The sequence below is a fragment of the Gopherus flavomarginatus genome, chromosome 21 (assembly GCF_025201925.1).
Source record: "Gopherus flavomarginatus isolate rGopFla2 chromosome 21, rGopFla2.mat.asm, whole genome shotgun sequence".
Classification (NCBI taxonomy): Eukaryota; Metazoa; Chordata; order Testudines; family Testudinidae; genus Gopherus; species Gopherus flavomarginatus.
In genome coordinates, this window is record NC_066637.1 from 8,171,280 (window position 1) to 8,184,814 (window position 13,535).

The 13,535-nt window shown below is 44.4% G+C and overlaps 1 protein-coding gene across 2 annotated transcripts in view; it reads left to right on the top strand.

Moving 5' to 3' along the window:
* The window catches only part of C1QTNF12 (C1q and TNF related 12), a 49,036-nt gene that overhangs the window by 7,389 nt on the left and 28,112 nt on the right, over window positions 1–13,535 (top strand). The window lies entirely within an intron of this gene.

Sequence of the window (13,535 nt, forward strand, 5' to 3'; positions counted from 1 at the left end):
AACCAGTCTTTTAACAAATTTCCTTCTGCTTGTAAGAGAGAGGTGTTAAAATCTTCTTTCTGTGGCATGACTTTTCATCCTCCCGCCCCCTCAAATGACCAGAATGCTAGAGATGATGATGAATTATTGTTTTATTTACTTGCATTACTAATATGCCCATTCTGGTAGTCTCTGATCATTTATTAAGGCACCTGGTTTGCAGGAAGTTTGTGTACAAATTATCCTTGCTCAAAACCAGCTGTTAGCTTCCAAAGCGATATCTGGGTAGTCCCAAGTCAACATTCCAATATCATTAATGTGTGTCTGTTGCACGCACACTTTTTGAGCGTGGGATGCGATGCCAAAGCAGGCTTAGATGACACCTGAGTATGTCTGAGCCCTATCTGCACTACAGCTTCCATGGGGAAAATGCACACATTGGGAATTACAGGTCAGAAAAGTCCTAGCGTAGCTAGACAATCTCTGTCAGGAGATATGGAATAGCTGTGTGTGTTGTCGGGACGGATTTGAGACTGTAGTAGTAATGCCTGAAGGCAGAAGTATATAGTAGGGTCCTTGTGTGAAAGAACAGCATAGACTATGTCTAATACATTAATGCCTGCTAATGCTGTACCACCAGGCGTAGCAAGTGAACCAGTCCTGCAGGGTAGACCCTTTCCAGTAAGTGTCAGTGAGAATCATTCCAGTCTGAAGGCTACAAAAAGTTGCAGGTCAATTGTTCAGGGATCCCAGAAACCCTTTAAGATATAGCCACTGAGAATTCGCATGGAGTGATGGGGGTGGGAGGGTAGCGGGGTGGAATTAAAAGCAGGCCCTGGGATTAGGAGCAGGACAGAATGAAAGGGAACTGCAGCAGTGAGAAAGGAGGGAGTAACCTCCTCCATCACGCAGTCCCTTTCTCTCTGACACACACAAAAATGTCCCTTGTTTCAAATGTAGATGACCTCTAAAATGTGACTTCTTTGATCACAAGCATTAGGGGCGGCAGTCACTATAGCAATGGAGGAACAAACCTGTCAAAAACTGGGGGATGGCTGGGAGGGTGAATTAGAACAATCAGGCTGACATTCTAAGTATCCCATTCAAAGCCATTGTGAGAATAATTGGTTAAGGTTGGGCAAGTCTGGGAAACTGTCTTCTATATTAAAAAGCTGGCGACTGCTCTTAAGTGATCATTAGGGGAATATAGGCTTTATTTCTTCTGTTAACCTTGCACTGCTTATTGCGGACTTTGTCACCACAAACTGTGTGACTGTGTTAATTCTTGGCGGGCTCATGCTCCTGATCTCTCTCACTTCTCCTAATGTGTCCTCTTTCATCCCTGGTGTAACTGCAGCAGTCCATTCAGGAATGAATTTGGCCTGCTGAGTAATTTATGAGACCGTCAGCAGCGTGTATCTTAATGTCAAACTTAAATAAAATGTAGTCCGGATCAAAATTGATATAGCAATGTACGCATTATTGCTAGAAGTAGTGTAGCTGTTTCGAGGCAACACACATACATAGTAATGTACATTGTTTAGAAGCTGCAGCTTTTCAAGTTGAACTACCTTGCTGCTTCCATGGCAAACCTTTTGGCTACTATAACAGGTTGGTGGTGCAATGAAGACAGAACCTCTGAAATAACGATACTGCTGAAACAAAATTCAAATGTTCCTGACCTTGTTTGATACCCAGATCCAGAGTTTGCACCTTGAACTTCTCATAGGGTGAGATCTTATAAGGTGAAGAATGCTCAGTTACTAGTTAAGGATTGTTTCGAAATATATCCAGACTGTGGCTAGAGTGTATTGTATTTACATTTATATAGCACCTTCCGAGCCAAGGGGTTTTAGACAAACTATAAACATAGAGCACCACTGAGCTGCAGCCACCTCTGGGGTGAATGTCAACTGCCATCTATAACAATGAGCACTTTGATCAGGGACACCAGGGCAAGCAATTAAGTAAATTCCTACAGGGCCACACAGTAGCTGGGTTCTTAAGGTCTTATCTGAAAGACCCCAACACAATAAACAGTTTGAACTTTACATATCTACTTCTGAAGCTGACCCTCAGGCTTTGAATCTGTGGGCCCAAGGAGTCTAGAGGTTTCATACCTGATCTCGAGATCACAAAATGCTTTACAAGGTGCACTGTGTGTGCAGTGCCACTGAAATGAGTATCTCCACCTCTGAAGTGGAAGGCTCTAGCCAACCAGTGCACAGCTTGCTGCACGAGGTGTATGATACATGTATTAATACAGACTGTGAATTAGGCAGCTCAGTACAATTGCATCTATCTGTATGCATGAGCAGCTCAATACAATTAGGACTAACTAGCCATTTGTTAAAAATAATATTATTGTATTTTACAGCATGGTTAAATTGCCAAAGCTTTTGTTTAAATCTGCCTTTAAAATCTGGTGCTGCCTAAGTGTTTGATCCCAGAAGAAGTTTGCTTTTTATGGAGAATTTGCAAAAGTATACTTTCCTCTTAGCCATGGAAATGCGGATCCCAGCGAGCGCGCAGCAGAAAATGTCAAGATGAATTAACAGGCCCCTGGTTCTTCCTTTCTGTTCAAAGTGATTGACTGTTGAAAGACAGCTGTTTAAATACTCTGTAAAGAATATATTAGATGAGTAGCCAGTACTTGTAATTCATACCTTACAGTGAATGGTCACTGGCATGGTTTGAAGAGGTAACACGGCTACCACTCTGAAACCTGTCTCCTTAGCTAGTTCAATGTAGAGATCAAGCAGCATGTAAAGGACTGCATGATTTTTCTGTATTGTTTAGAACTCAACATATTAAAACCCACTTCAGAAGTATCCCTTCTCATGCTGGGTGATGATATCCCTACCTCCAGGTGTAGGATGTCAGAAATCAAAGCTTCCAGATCTCACTCATTTAGCTTGATCACTTGCTGGGAGTTGCTTTTCCATGATGACTGACTTAAGCCTCTCTGGCCACTACTAGGATTTGAAGATATTACCTCTGAGGAGTCTCATTTGGTAAAGGGGACCTGCCAAAGACAATAAAAAAAATCTGACTGTGCTTTTTCCCTTTGGTATTGTGCATAAAAAATGTTTGTTTTTGTTGTGTTTTGAAAATCTGCTGTCTTTTTTACCATACAAATTAAGATCTTGTTTACCCTTGAAGACTCTGTGATCACCTGGAGAAGGCTCAAGGAAGTGAAATCTGATTAGCCGAGAGAGGAAGTGATTTTTATTTAGACTGCTTAAAACTCAAGTGTTTATTTTCATGTGTTTAACTAGATATCTGGGAGGTCCATCTTTGTGGTGAGGCCACACCTTGGCCTTTTCAATTAGGGGCTGAGAGAGCCCTGAACATACATGGTTTCTGAACATAGACAGCTCTTGAGTCATCCAAGGAGATCTCTAACTAAAACTGGGAAGTGGAGCATTTGACACTTCTGATATTCCTAAAGAGGAAATGTTTGTGCTTCATGGTCTCAGAGAGACAGACAGACAAGGTTTTCATCTCGGGGCCAAAAGACCAAACACATCAGACATTTGATCATAGCCATTATACTGTACATGTTAAAAAAAAAAAGGCAAAATCCCATTTTTTTTCCCTCGCTAGGTCATTTTTAAAGTGATTGTCTTGCTCTCCTGGAATTGATACCTCCTCATCTAATATTGGGAGTGGACTACATCCACTCTGATTGAATTGGCCCTGTCAACACTGGTTCTCCACTTGTGAGGTACTCCCTTCTTTTCATGTGTCATTATATTATATGATGCCTGTAGCTGTAACTTTCACTCCATGCATCTGAAGAAGTGAGGTTTTTTACTCACGAAAGCTTATGCCCAAATAAATCTGTTAGTCTAGGGCCTGAGATCAAGGAGCTTTGGCTAACAAAACAGGCTCTTTCAGCTCAGCTAGAAGAGGTTCATGCTTTAAGATCCAGAAGCCCCAGGTTCAATCCCTACTGTTGATCCACCCAAGTCCAGCAATGAAGGGGTTCAGGAATAGTCACTTGTCTGATGGGAAGCTAGTCTGGCAATGCCAAAACAGACATCAAGGGGTAGTTTATTGACCAGAGCTGCTCTGGGCTGGATCTGAACTGGCTGTCAAGGGAAGTTAATGCTTTTTATCCTATTACCAAGCCATTGAAACTTCTAGTGCCCCTCTCCTAGGTCCTGTCCCAAGAGAACGGCTTTACATTAGAACAAGTAACTGATCTATTGTTTTTCCCAGAAGGAATCCGTTATTAAATCCTTTATTCTAGGCAGGATCTATTGTAAAAGGTTTTTTAAAAAAATACTTGAATGCAGCTGGTTCTGTAATTAGATTCAACTGCTGGAAACCAGAATTGTAGCTATATTGCAGCACTCGAGTATAACTGGGCTTGAAATCACAACCTCCTGGCTAGGCGTGTTGTCCTCTCTGATGGTTTTAAAAATCTCCTTTGGCAATTGGGCTAGGTGCAATGGAAGCCTTTTGTGAGCTAATTTCTGCCTACTCTGACCACCTCAAGAGTAATAGGTTGTACTAAAAGCAGACTAGGTTATTTTCATCCACAATGCATGTGAATAGTAATGACATGTTACCTGACAGAGTTTAGTGTTCAGTCAGTCATCTTCTTTTTGCCTCATTGGCATCCAGCTAAAGCGCTGCCCTGGGAGTGCATGAAGCAAGCTGGCTAGGAAAGGGTCATTTCTAATAGGACCTTTCAGATGGGAGCACTTTTCAGATTTGGCCCATGCAGGAGTCACATTCTTCTCATCACTGTGATGCATCCACCTCAGGGGTTGAACACCTCAGCTGTTCAGCAGCAGCAATGTAGGATGAGGAGAATACTGTGTGTCGCACTTAAATTGTGGGAAGGATTTGAGGTAAGCAGAATTTTACCTTGGTTGGAGTTGGTACCAGAAGTGCCCATGTATCTTTTTAATAGTCATGAAGTGCTCAGGAGGTACCTGGTTTTGTATCACCCCTGGGTGCTATTTTGGGGCACTCATTCAACACCACCAGCACCATTTTCTTTACCACTTTGGTCTTTCCTTGGCAGTCCTCCAATGAGGTAGCGCCTAGGTGTGAACCTGCTTATCTTGTGAGATCCGATAAGATCACGGCTGCAGGCAGAAAGCTAATTATCATTGCACTCAGCTTCCCTTAAAGGATGTTTGGGAAGCCAAGAGGGGGAAAAGGATGGAGGTTGGAGCTAATGGAGTTTGTTTTCTTCCATCAGCCATAGGAATTGGAACTGACTGCAGCCTAAGGTTAAAGGGCAGATGTAAGCTGAAGGGCAGTTGTGTTACTCTGCTCAGCTTCCTAGTAGTCTTTGGAGCTTAGTTTGTCCGTGGCAAATTATTAGGATTCACATGGATGGTAATTCCAAAGGTCTGAGGAGTTTGTGTGTAAAGGGTCCTTCTCCCCCATCGCCTGCATTGGTTCATGAACAATGTAAAGGCACATCTGCAAGAAACTAGACCTTGATCCTTCCCATGGACACGGTTAGCTACTGGAGCCTCATTTTGATCCACCTGAAGAAAAGAATCCAGTGGAGCGTTTTGATGGCAGAACCCAAGTCAGGCTTTCACAGCAGCCAGCAAAAAGCAAATGTAGCGACCGACATCATAGGGCCACTAGCAGGGTCTGAACTTGGGATTTCCAGCGTTAGCCTCACTAAATTTATTTTTTTTAATGTTTCTGGTTGAAGGTTTGATTCAGTTCTTGTCTTAGCTGAACAGATCACCCGTTCCTGAAAAATAACTAGGGCCAGATCTACCTGGGCTTTATCTCATTTAATCTCCCCCTCCAAACTTCTTCTATGCCACTTTTTTTCCCATTTGAATCCTGACCAAAAACCAACAGTCCTTCCAGTTAACCAGTCCATTAGGGTAGCACAAAGCACATACCACCTCTGGTCATGAGATCTGCATGTTTGCCTCACTTGGGAGATTGTGCATTCAGTTCAAATTCAATTCAAGGAGACTTCATTGGCATGACACGCTCTACGGGTATAACCAAAACTGTCTATCAGAGATGGGTAGAATCTACTCATTACTGTCCATGCCTGACCCAGTGTGCTGGGAGCTGTGACAGAGACGAGGGTACATAATGTTCTTCACCCACTTGAGATCAGCTTAGAATGGTGTTACCAGCATAGTCCAGCCCTCAGCAAGTAATTCAGAGCAACGAAATAGTTCGATGTACTTGGTCTTTTGGTATGCAAGCAGCCTGCAAGATTTTCTTGAACTAATATGATTTATTTCCCAACGGGCCTCACCTGGATTTCTATTCAGGAGCTGGCATCCTATGAGCACAGTGTAGTAAGGCTCTATCAAAACTGTCTAATGCTTCCCTTTCTACAGTGCCTTTCCCAACGCATGCTCTGCCCGCAAGTTCTGGGATTGCTTCACCTGCCACTTCACTACTGTTAGCTCAGAGTCCATCTAAGACACCTTTTTTCACCTGGAGTAGCACTTTCTCCTGCAAATAGGCCTACTGACTTCAGTGGGATTCCTTGTGGGTGTAACGGTGACAGGTGCATTCCCTCGCAGTGGATTAAGGCAACTTTCTGAGTGACACAACAGTTTTAGAGCAGGGGGAATGAAGAAGAATTCCTCCAATTAAAAGCAGAGGGCCATTTTAGAGAGGAATTTCAGTTGGGATTTGGCTAGGAGGCTGATCTTAACACCTCTGTTGTAGTGAAACTTCTCATGAGTTCCTTAAAAACCACATGTGGTCAGGTCCTTGGTTTTACATCTTGTTAATAACCAAGTGTGTGTGTAACCATGAGTTATTAGTAGCTGCCATGGGATTTTTCAGGCTAAAACATAGCGATATGTCATTTCTAACTAGTTCCAAACAAAATACATTACTGGGGTAAGTCATTTGTTACTAATTATACAATGGGCCTGATTACGCTCTTGCTAGTGTAAATCGGGAGTAACTCCACTGATGTCCAGGGGCTTCACACTGCTGTAAAACTCATGTCATCAACAGCAGGATCAGGCCCAATTTGTGGCTAGTCAAAGGTTAGTTAATTTATTAAGAGAGCAGGGGTTCTTTTCCTAAACCAAGAATGTTAAATGTACTTCAATTTATCACAAGAGTGACACAAACTATAGATACAGGGGACTGTGCAGGCTAGATACATAGATACAGAGGGGAGGGATAGCTCAGTGGTTTGAGCATTGGCTTGCTAAACCCAGGGTTGTGAGTTCAATCCTTGAGGGGGCGATTTAGGGATCTGGGGCAAAAATCTGTCTGGGGATTGGTCCTGCTTTGAGCAGGGGGTTGGACTAGATGACCTCCTGAGGTCCTTTCCAACCCTGATATTCTGTGATACTGTGGTTCTTCATTGAGCAAAATGCTTGACTGCAGTGAAGAGTAGGACAAAGGAGTGGAGAATTTTGGCCAGTGTGATTTCTGGTGAGAGATAAGTTCATTAGCCTGTTCAAATATAAAGGGGCACTGCCACTGTACAAACATTCTCTCCCTCCCCTCAGAATCCTTTCCTGTGCTACTAATGATACGTGATGTTATTAAAAGAGCGGGAATGTATTCAATGCCATTGACTTGTCTACCGTGTAAAGTACTTGGTTTACTTATTTTCATTTCACTCACTCAGCACAGATGCTGAAATGACACTAGTCGGTTTCATTTTGGTTTCCAATAGAGTTGGACCAACCAGCTGGATCCCAAATGCACTTAGCTTCCAGGAAGTTCATATCTTGCTCAGGATACAACCTTTGCTGCTGTGAGGTCCTTTCCAGTCCTACATTTCTATGATTCTGTGATTCAACCTGCAGTGCTAACGACAGTTCATTCCATGATGGGTGAGGCCAGGCCAGAGTTTAAGGCCTATGTGGTAAGAATGGGCTACTCAGGTTATATTAGTCAGGTCTAGAGGTAGAGAGCCAGGGGAATCCCGTCACCCAATTACAGCCCAGTCTGTTTCTTATCTACCATGAGGGACACGAGGGAGCTTTAGTTTCTTGTCTGTTTCACAGGCTGGTTCTCATGCACTAGCCGAAACGCTTTTGTATCTGGGTTGCAAGGTAAAGTTAAAAGGTCTGATCCAAAGTCCACTAAACACTTCCACAGACCTTTTGGATCAGACCCCTAGAACCTGATTGTCATCCAAGTCAACGAGAAAACTCCCACCACCTCCAGTGGGGCAGCTTTGGGCCTATAAACAGCAACCATGCTGCAGGACCCATGTCCTGCAGCAGCCTTTGCTTTGCCTGGATTTTGAGAGAGAGCGCTCTCAGTCCTGGGTGATACCTGAGTTGGCTGCAAGCTCTTTCTGGCTGCTGGAGCCTGCCTCTGCCAAGAAAAATAAAGAGGCTTGCATGCTTATTCTGAGGATTGCTCATGCATGCCATAGTAATTAAATAATAATACCACAAGGATGGAACATTCATTTTAACTGTCAATCACCCTCACGCTGGAAAAATTGGGGAGTGCCACGGCTGCCTCGCAGAGGGATTTGTAATTCAAGGAAGCTGATGGAGTGATGGTTTTTTACTTCAGGAGGGTTTCTTTGTCATTTCTTTCCCTGGGATGTGCCATCTGGGCTTTTTTTCCAGTGAGGTGTCTGCTTTCTGGCTGACTTCCGTTCAGCACGTGGAGGGCTGAAGACAGTCATCCATCTTCTCTGTAAATGGATGGGTCAGTTCAGGACCATCTGCCTGTCTGCTGATTATTTAAGCAGCAGGGAGAGGGCTTTGCACCTGATCTGCAGCCCAATGAAGTCAATGGGCAGCCTTGGGTCGGTCCCTTATTTGCTAGCATAGCCCAGTGTATTCTGATCCCGAGGGATTGAGCCAGTAGATGACATGGTTGAGCTTCTGCTGCATGAGCCAACCCATTCCACCAGGGACCAAATAATCCTGCTGTCCTTTCTGCTGGAATCCAGTCGTTCTCTTGTTTTATTCTGATGCGGGCTTGAGGGAATGTACCACATCCCCTGAGCCAGGCACAATTATTAATAGGCCATTTCCTTCTGCAGAATGAACTGCACCACAGACCCACAAATCCCACTCACCGGGGGAAGAAAGGCACCAGTTTCCCTTGGCTGAATGTCAGGCAGACACTTGCCAGCCCTTTCGTAGGGAGACTTTAACCTCCAGAAAATGAATAAACACACAACAGCTGGGCACGGCCTTGAGTAAGATACAGAGATGCTGCATCCACTCAGCGTCTGAGATGGGCTTGAACTGGAATCTCAGCTCTGAACCCCCTTCCGTGCCATGAAGTTCAGATACAACCTTTGTCCCTATTCTTAGACGAGATGGAAGCACAACTCCATTCTAAACACTGCCCCCAAACGTTAGGGAAATTTGCATCTGGATCTTTGCAGCTTGGGCTGACCCATGGTTTTAGTGGGCCTGATTCATTCCTGAAAGGAGCTGAGCACCAGCCAAGAACCTGCAATACCCAGCAAAGTCAGTGGAAATTGCAGCTTCTCCCTTGTACAATTGCAAATTTTTTGTTTGGTGATGGTCTCAGAAAGTTAAAATTTGGCAAATACTTGTGCAGATAGAAGTTGGTGAAAAGATATAGACCAGAAGTTTTCACAGGGCCTCTCTGCCTTTGTTGCTCCTGTTTCAAAAGGGGCTACACAATGTAAGGCTACCCAGCTCCCATTGACTTTCAGTGGCCTATTGGTGCCTAAATCCCCTGGGCTTCTTTGACCATTCCAGCCACGATAGCAAATAGTCGAAGGCATAGCTGGAATTAACAGTTTGCTAGGAGCTGATAGGCTTAAAATACAGCATGCCACTGAACTACAAGCCAGGTTGAAAAATCAGAGTCTGCTCCTATATAATTTGCGAACAGAGAAAAGTACTAAATTCACTGAATAAACAAGCTCTTATGAATAGCGAGTCCTGCTCTCATTTCAAAGATGGCTGCTAAACCCGAGTATGTGGGGGAGTGTACCTGGCAGCTGTGACTCTGACACTAATTACCTGATGACTGTGGAATGCATGAACAATATGGAAAAATGATGCCTGATGCCCACACTTTGGCTGAGAGTACAGACACCAGCTATTTTACAAGTGTCTACCTGGAGGGAAGGTGGACTTCCGGAATATAGCAATTCTGTGGGAGTGAATTCTCATGCCCCAACAGACAATCACCTGCAATCGTTTGTTGAGAAGATAGAAACACGGATTTGGTGCCAAGGTTTTCTGAGACACTGCCTCTCCCCCTCTTCCCCCAATTCCACAAAACATTTATCACTTTCTGATTGATTGCTGTCTAGCAGTTTGTAAATCTTCTATTGACTCATGATGTTGAAATAAAGAGAGTGACATCATCCCTCTGATCAATGGATGGATGCACCCAGGTGCCAGGATTCCTGCCTGGGGGGAATAGCTTTCTGGATATGCATCAGGTTTGAAACACCGTTCGTAATAACCACAAGATGGAATTCCATCAGACTCGACTCAACCTGTCATCCTTCTGAAGGAGATGAATTGAGTTCCAGACAGTTTACTTTTCAGGGGTCTTTCAGATGAGATCTTACAAAATGTGGTCTTCTCTCAGGGTGGACATAAAGATAGGATTTGCTCTGATATCTTTAGTCAAAAATTTCCATCCCCTGCTTCCCTCTTCTACTGCTGTTGTGGAGCGTGCTGGATTCCAGTTATCTTATACTGTCCTCCTCAGAGGTGGCCAGGGCCAGCTCCAGGCACCAGCGCAGCAAGCAAGTGCTTGGGGTGGCCAAGGGGAAGGGGCAGCATGTCCAGCTCTTCAACGGCAATTCAGCGGCAGGTCCCTAGGCGCGGTCCCTCCTGGAGGGAAGGGCCTGCCGCCGAATTGCCACTGAAGAAGAATGCGGCATGGTGGAACTGCCATCGATCACGATCGTGGTGCTTTTTTTTTTTTCTTTTTCACCTCTTGGGGCGGCAAAAACCCTAGCGCTGGCCCTGGAGGTGGCTGCATTCTTGGCAATGTGTTTCTGGATTCTTCAGGGTGAAAAACAATCTGTACATGTAAGACCATTATACACAGTCTCGGGTTAGTACTCCAGAAAGTGCTTGTTGTGTTAGACAAGGCAGGCGAGGTAATATCTTTTATTGCACCAACATCTGTGGGTGAAAGGATAAGGTTTCGAGCTCCACAGAGCTCTTCTTCAGGTTTTAGGCAGCTAAATAAGATGGCGAACAGAGCAAATGGATGTTTTGCCAATGTCAAGCTATTTCCTATAGGGAGCAAGAACACTGCAGCTATTGAAGCACCCATATCTATTTACCCTGGGTAAAGCTGGCATATTTGATCAGTACCACCCCTGCATATAGCATCACTAATGTACACAGCGCTTAGCAGACATAGACTGAGCCCTGGTCTACACTACAAAATTACTTCAGTGTAACTATGTTGCTCAGGGGTGTGAATAATCAATAATATACTGACCTACACACCGGCATAGACAGCACTGTGTTGGCGGGAGAGCTTCTCTCAAGGACATCGCTACTGCTTCTGATGGATGTGGAGTTGTTAAGCCAATTAGAGAGTTGTCTCCCATCAGCTTAGAGCGTCTTCACCAGACAAATACAGTGTTGCAGCTGCATTGGTGCAACTCCGCTGATGTACGTTTCTAGTGTAGACCTGCCCTAAGCAACATTTCCTGAATGGAAGATTTTAACTCTGAAACATTGAGACACTTCTGCTTTCCTCTCTCCCTACCCCCGTTCCCAGTTCCCATTTGTCCCTTCCCACTCTCCGTTATGTTGTCCGATCTGCTACTAGATACAGTAAATAGCTATTTACTTGTTTCAAACTCAAATGGACTTTTAGTGGTCTAGGAGTCCTGTCTAATATCTTTTAAATTCACTGCTGTGTTTTACTGGTTTCCTTGTCCACACCCTGGCTTCCACCTCGTTGGGAGGGGGAAGCAAAGCGCGAAACCACTTACTTCTTGGATGAATTCCCAGGATTGACAATAGGCATTTTTTTTCAGATTTGATGCATTCTTTCCAGTACTTCCTCTCTTCAGCTCTTTCATTAACAAGTCAAAATGCCAAGGCATGATTCATTAATCTCTGGGCTGTTAGTTTGCTCTGATGGGGGCTGAAAATACTGGGGCTCTAGATGGACTTGTATGTTCTCCTCCTCGCTGTGATGGAAATTTGCCAGACTGATATGCGAAGGGATTGGGACCTCAAAAGTCAACATCCAGTTGTTCTTGACGGGATTGGGCAGCGAAGAAAGCTTGTAACAAATGGGCCACCGGGCCAGCCTTTCACAATGCAGCTAAAAATTCAATCCCAAGTCAGCTGAGTGTCAACCAACAGGTGAGGCCATCTGAGGGCTGTTGGGCAGGCAGCCTTTGCAAGATGAAAGCGAAAGTCTTACTCTAGCTCCCAGGAGACAAGGGCCCAAATTGTAAAACCCTCCACCAGGATAGACCCCATTTCCTAGACTACAGAGGATCCAGGATTGGAACTGGCAATGGATATGATCCCTTTTAGCCTCTCAATGTGATCCCTCCCATTCATAACTGAAGCACGTTGGCAGGGGGTTTTATGTTGCTGAGAAGTCTTACGTCACTTCCCATAGTGTATATGTTGTGTGCCGTATAAACGGGCTTCATTGTTCTTGGCTGTCAGTCCTAGCATCTTTCCTTACAAAACACCATTGCTGGGGGGGTTTTAAGTTGAAAAAGACGATGGACCATTTCAAATAAGGCCATAGAATCTACCTCTCCATAACTCTGCATGAGACCAACCAGGCCGAGTAGGGTACCATCCTGGGGCTCAGAAGCATAGCACAGAGGACAACCATCCTGGGGGGCTCCTCAGAATTTTCACATAGTAACCTCATCCTTATCAGCATGACATTTATAGCTTGTGAGGCTGATTTTTAGCCCAGGATCAAAATACCAACCGTGGCCCAGAAGGTGGAAACTGTATCTGCTGCTTGTTAAGAGCACTATGCAAACAGCTGCTTGTTGGAACTCAGTTTGCAATGCGCGACTTATTTTATTGGTCCTATAAAACCCAGGAACTGAGCTACATGCTCTTAGTATCAGAGGGGTAGCCGTGTTAGTCTGCATCATCATCATCTCCATGCATCTGAAGTGGTGGGTTTTTTACCCATGAAAGCTTATGCCCAAATAAATCTTAGTTTTTAAGGTGCCACCGGACTCCTCGTTGTTTTTCTACATGTTCTTGAGCACCATCTACTGGCACTGTATCTGTTAACTAATTATATGCCTATGTACGGACACAAAGCCACTCCTGTAATGCGACTGACATGTCAGGCATCAATGAATCCTCTAGTGATATGGCTTGAATGAGACTTGTCCAGTAGGTCTTTGATTGCTTTTTATTTGTATTGGACTCTCAAAAATGTTGTGTGTGTGTTCTTGGAAGCCTGCTGTTCGCTTTCTGTCCCAAACAGTTGGGTGAGTCCCCTTCCCCCACTCCAGCCCAGATTAGTAAGGGATCTAGACATTAACACATCCCAATCAATTTACCCTCTCCTTTTTGACACTGCCTTAGTTTCCCCTTGTGTCGACATTTGCACCTGGGCAAAGTGGCTGCTAAATCAAAGGAGTAGCATTTCAC